The 6014-nt window shown below is 39.6% G+C and overlaps 1 pseudogene; it reads right to left on the reverse strand.

The window, feature by feature from the left end:
* The window catches only part of LOC106727978, a 9453-nt pseudogene extending 6140 nt beyond the window's left edge, over nt 1-3313 (reverse strand).
* Between the last annotated feature and the right edge of the window lie 2701 nt (nt 3314-6014).

Here is a 6014-nt window from a genome sequence, read left to right on the forward strand (position 1 = left end):
TTGTCTTTTATACTTTACATCATCTAGAGTGCCATGTCCTTAATAGGTGCTAATAATAATAATAATAATAATAATAATAATAAGCTGCAGTGTGTGGGACAGTAGTCTAAATGCCTTGACTTTTCAGCTGGATTAACTGGGTTTGAATTCTAGTTCTGTCACTGAATAATTGTTACCTTTGGCAAATTAACCTCTCTGTGACTCAGTTTTCTCTTCTGCAAAATGGGGATGGATGAGATTTATACTTGTAAATTCTGATGCTGGCTATATAAAAAGCATGGTGTGTGTTGACTACTACAATTATTAAACAAATGATTTTTAGTATAAAGAAGAAGCTTTAAAGTCTGTTAAAAAGCAACAATAAAATTCTAAAAATCAACAAAATGTCCAAACTCCAGAAAGGATACATTTCTTTTCCTTGTATTAGGACGGTGTGGTATTGCTTCGTGTGCACTGTTATGTAGGTCAGAGGCCAGCTAAGAACTCTTGGTTTCATGAGGATCTTTGTTGTAATTGTTCCTACTCTTCTCCATTTTCCCTTCTGGTATTTAACTATTTTGCCAACTATATGAAGTGGCTGTATAATCATTCCGTCCCTAATAACTGTTAGCCATGGCATTGGTAATGATCATTAAGATCAATCAATAAGATAATTTGACTGGTACATCCAGGTCTACCTCCTTAGCCCCAAGTTGGAGACTGTATCTATGCATTTTGCCCACAATAAAGGGAAAGTGAATTTATTTTGCTCTTATGTTGCTATGTAGCATTTTAGAATTCAACAGTCTGTAGTTACAGGAAAGTGTTCTAAACTACCAGCTTCTTTGCATACTGTGCCTCACAAGAATTCAGAGGAGCCCTAAACATCTTTATCAGTTATTTTCAGAAGATTTCTGGGAGGAAACTTGGCATCTTAACACTGCATGACTTTTCTTGCTGCTTTGAAAACTGAGTTCACATTCACCTCAAAGCTACTCAACCTTTATCAGAGAATTCGCCCTTAGAGCAGAGAAATGGCCTTTTCAATAAAAGTGATAAAAAATAACTGAAAAACTTATAAAACCTTTAAATGATTTAGTGAAAGAATTATTATTCTGGGTTGCTTCTTTTCTTGGGTGACATTTGATCGATAAAGTTTCTCAAAGTTTAAATATATTTCTAAATATCTTTCTCATCTTTTGTTGTTGTGTTTTCCAGTTAAACACATTTCCATTTAACTTATTATGGACAACTATATTCCTTTAAAAATATTTGTGTGAAAGCTGAGTCTCTCAGTTTCTTTGTTGTTCAGTCTCTCTGGATCGCATTTGGTCCCTGAGTCCTTACTTCTGGTTCAGCCACTCCTAACCTCATTGTTCCATTTCACTTGGGGTTTTCCCAGCTGAGGCTGATGACTGACAGTGCTGGCTCTCAGGCTCTGCGCCCCAATTACCAGCCTTACTTCGTATAGAGTGTCATTTTTCACTACCCAGTGTTTAGACCTCTGGGTTTTGTTCTCCCAATCAGTTGAATCTCTTGCTTCCTCCCACTGGGTGATGGTTAATTCTTTTATCTGTACTCCTGTCCCTCTGTCTGCCCTGTACCTGTATTTGTTATGGTGTTAAGTTCCTGCATTCTCAGCTCCTTAATGTTCTTTCATCTTTAATTTATCCACATTATTCTAAATTTCCAAATCTGCTTTAAAAACAAGTATTTATATTTTTCAGAATCTTTTTTTTCTATTATAAGAACAATATATGCTCATTGTAAAAAGAATGGTTAAATATTCCATATGTAATTCCATCTCAAGGAAATTAACAATGCCTTTTTTCCAGTTTTATTTTTTTACTTTAAAGAAAAATAAAAGTTACAATCATATCTACCTGGAATGAAGTTTAAAAACAATCAGAACCAAAAATACCAGTGCACTGGGCACGACACACCAAGGATTATAGATTTCTATTGTTGTAAAACATTTTTGTATAATCTTGTGAACATTTTCCCAGGTCTTATTTCTTCATTAAAAAAAATTCTCCAAAATTGCATGGGTTTATTGTTTAAAAGCATCTGAGGGTTTAGTATTCCCAAGTGCTCATAAAACTTTAGCCATGGAATGATGGCTTTTGTTGCCTATAATTTCAAAGGAAAGAAAATAATAGCAGACCTTGGTCCTTGAAAAGTGAAGGGAACATGTAGCAACCTTTTGTATATGTGCTGCTGAAGTGAGCACAACAACCTTTGGAATATGTGTTTTGGTCAGGGTTCTCCAGAACAGAACCAATAGAAAAGTAAATAAAAAACATGATCTCACTCATTTATGGATAATAAAGACCATTACAAACTGATGAACAAAAATAGATACAGAGGCAGAGCAGCATCGAACAGACTGTCAAACTACAGCGGGAAGGCTGGGGAGGGCTGGGGGTTGCTGCGGGGTAGGGGAGGCCGGGGGAATATCAAGGGGGAAAGAAAAAGGAGACATATGTAATACTCTTTGTAATACTTTAAGCAATAAAACAAAATTTAAAATAAAAAATAAATTAATTAATTAAAAAAAGAAATTGGGTTATGTAATTGTGGAGGTGGGCAAATCTTTTCTTAAAACTTTACTTTTATTGTTGACATTATTATAGATGTCCCCATCCTCCCCTCTGCCAACCTCCCCCTGCCCTCGCTTCCCCTTCCTGCTGGCCATCACCACTATTGTCTGTGTCTATGATCTATGCATATGTGTTCTTTGGCTAATCCCTTTACCTTCTTTCAATTTGCAGGCTGAAAGCAGGCTGAGTTTGTATGTTATAGTCTTAAGGTGAGAAAATGGATAGTCTATAAGCAGACAATACAAGACCAAAGGCTCAGAAGATGTTTTCTTGGCCATTAGTAAATAGTTTAAGAACAACCAAGAACTCAGAGAAGTGCTCAAAGTCAAGTGTTCTTCTTAGTTCTATTACTGAATCTAAGTCAATTCAAATAATTCCATTTTTCAATGAGTCTCATTTTCAAAGGCCAAAACTCCACATTAAAATTAATCAACATGAATCATTACCAACCTTTTAAGGAATAGGTTAATTCTTGTCCTGTTAAAAGTCTTCAACAGCAGGCTGCTCTCTCTATGGAGCACCCTGTGCCTTTCCCCATCGCCTCCCCCTAGGTGCATTTTCCTTGCCTTTTTCTCCTAAGCTCTAAGACTCTTCTTCTACTTCTGTGACTTTCTAAATAAACCTTCTCTTACAAAGAAAAAAAAAACTTCAATAGCATAAAAAGATGGAAATCTTCCAAATTTATTTTACAAACCTGCAGCCACAGCTTTAGACTTCAAGAAACCCATGGCCATGTCCCTGTCTTCACTGCTATCATTAGGGTTGGGAGCAAATCAAACTCTCTGTAAATACTGCTGTGAACAATATATTGCAGAAAGAAAACTTCAGAATGATCTATCTTATAAAATTCATGAAAAAAACTTCTTGGATAAATATTAGCAACTTGAGTTCAGGGCTTACATGCTCAGGTGCTAGTACAGGAAAAACAGAATTGGGATGAGATTTGTCTGGGTAGGTCAGAGAAAATGGAAGATGGATAAGAGAGTTTAAGGCTTCTCTAAGAGTGAGATGGAACTGCTATATCATGAAGTCTAAATTGCAGAGAGAGGAAAGTAGAAAGTGGCAGGGCCAGTGGACAGGGAGAAAGCAAAGCATCTATGAGCCAGAGGCTGTGTTGACAGCGCCAGAGTGGAGTCAAGAGTGATGTGACCAGGTGGGATGCACTTCATAGGGCAGGAGTCTTTTCCAGAAAGTGAAGGGAAATGGTCTAGAAATGCTTTAGGGGAGTGGGGAGGACAGTGACCTCATGTCCTGACTTGGGGAATAAAACAATGATAATTATAATGTTGGAATTTTAATAGCTACCATTTATGGAGGCCTTACTATCAGCTGTGAGCTGAATATTTTGTATATCCTGTGTCATTTATCAAAGGCATGAGAAAATGAGCAGTTTCTTGGAACTGTAGGAGAACTGGTGCCTTTAGGGGAGAGCTAGTGACAATTAAGGTGAGGACCGGGGGAGGATGTTCCAAGAAAGGTCTGGAGACATAGCGAAGTTTGTAGATAATGGAAAGTACATGAGGGTAGAGTGTTAGGGTTTGACCAATCATATATACTGTGCAGTGGAAGAAAAACAAATTTGTGGGCAAGGAGTTATACTGGATCCTTGTTAGATAAAAACAAGACAATGAAAAATCAAGTCCTAGATTGTTGACCCAGATAAGAATTCTAGATGCAGGGATGGAAAGAGGGCAAAAGGCAGAGCAATGCTGCCTAGAGAAACTCTCACCTTTCAGGTACCATCAGAGGCAGAACAAAGAGTAGGGGCTGGAGCCTGAAAATGACATCCAGGCCATGAGAACAGCTGGCTTTCTTTCTATTTCTCTAGAGAGTTGGCATCACTGATATATATTTTTGGTCTCTCAGGAGGAATAGGCTTCTAGAAGTTTTTGAGCTATTTTATCTTTATACTAGAGGCCTGGTGCACGGGGTCCCTCAGCCCGGCCTGTGCTCTCTCGCAGTCTGGGACCCCTCGGGGGATGTCCACCTGCTGGATTGGGCCTAATCTGGCAGTCAGACATCCCTCTGGCAGCCTGGCAGCCCTCGGGGGATGTCCACTTGCCAGAGGGGAGCAGGCCTAAGCTGCAGTCAGACATCCTTAGTGCTGCTGAGGAGGCGAGAGAGGCTCCCGCCACCACTGTTGTACTGGCAGCCGTCAGCCTGGCTTGTGGCTGAGCAGAGCTCCTGCTGTGGGAGCGCACTGACCACCAGGAGGCAGGTCCTGCATTGAGCGTCTGCCCCCTGGTGGTCAGTGTGTGTCATAGTGACCAGTCATTCCCAGCTGTTCTGCTGTTAGGGTCAATTTGCATATTACCCTTTTTATTATATAGGATGTCATCAACAAATGTGTATTGAGTCTCTACTGTGTGCTATGTTAGATGCCATGTAGAAAAATGTAAAAAACAGGGTCCATGCCATCAAGAAACTTAGGGTCTAATTAAGAAGAAAGGCCATGACAAGTCAAAAGTATGAGAAGTTAATAATAAGATACAATGAAGTCATAATTAAGCACATGATATTTGGGAAATAAACAGTATGGATAACAGGTGTCTGAGTTCAGAGAAGAGAGTAGACTAGAGTGGTATGGAAAGGTTTTAGAGGGATGAGTAGCTTGCACAGGGGTTGGGATAGCATTTAGACAAAACAAGAGGAAAGTGCATTCCAGGCCTGAATAAGACATCTGCCAAGTTAGAGACCAGGCAGCAGAGGGCTCATGTCAGAGTGGCTGTGGAAAGGGACACGAGAGGCAGGCAGCAGGACCAGAGTGAGGAGGCCTTAGAATGTCAGGATGAAGAGCCAAAAAGGCAGGGCTTGTCCTTTGACATTGAGAAGCCAGGAGGCTGAGAGTCTTCACTCTCTGTAAGTTGATTTCTCCTGAGAGAATGGTTCTATAAAACAATTCTATATGATTCACTCCAGGATGCTCAGAAACATTCAATAAGAGTCTTTGACTCAGGAACAGACACTCTGCTTTTTAAGGTGAGAGTTTGGTCGTTCTTGGCAATTGCTGTTGTTTTGCAGGTTGAGGTGCAAGGATTTAAAAAACATAATCAAAGGAATGCCTAACTTAGATGTGTTTAAGTATTTTTACCATGTGGTTTTGGAATAGACCTCACAGGAGAAAGAGCACTTTGTGAAGCTTGGGCTGCAGTGATCCATAAGAAGAACCTGGACAGGGCACATGTTGAATGCTGAATGGGGGTAGATTGTTTAGGTTTCACAGATCTGGTCTTTACCAGTTCTCATGGCTTGGACAGGCAGGCCTAGTGCGTCTGGCTTCAAGTTCATTATGAGACCATACAAATACGTTACCCCAACTTGGGTCTGATGAAATCTTTCCTCTCATGCATCCAATTTGCATTTATGAACACATGGCTATGGAGATAAGGAATTGTTATGTGTACACATGTGTGTTAAAAACATCTATGCAGTAAT

The sequence above is a fragment of the Myotis brandtii genome, unplaced genomic scaffold (assembly GCF_000412655.1).
Source record: "Myotis brandtii unplaced genomic scaffold, ASM41265v1 scaffold513, whole genome shotgun sequence".
Classification (NCBI taxonomy): Eukaryota; Metazoa; Chordata; class Mammalia; order Chiroptera; family Vespertilionidae; genus Myotis; species Myotis brandtii.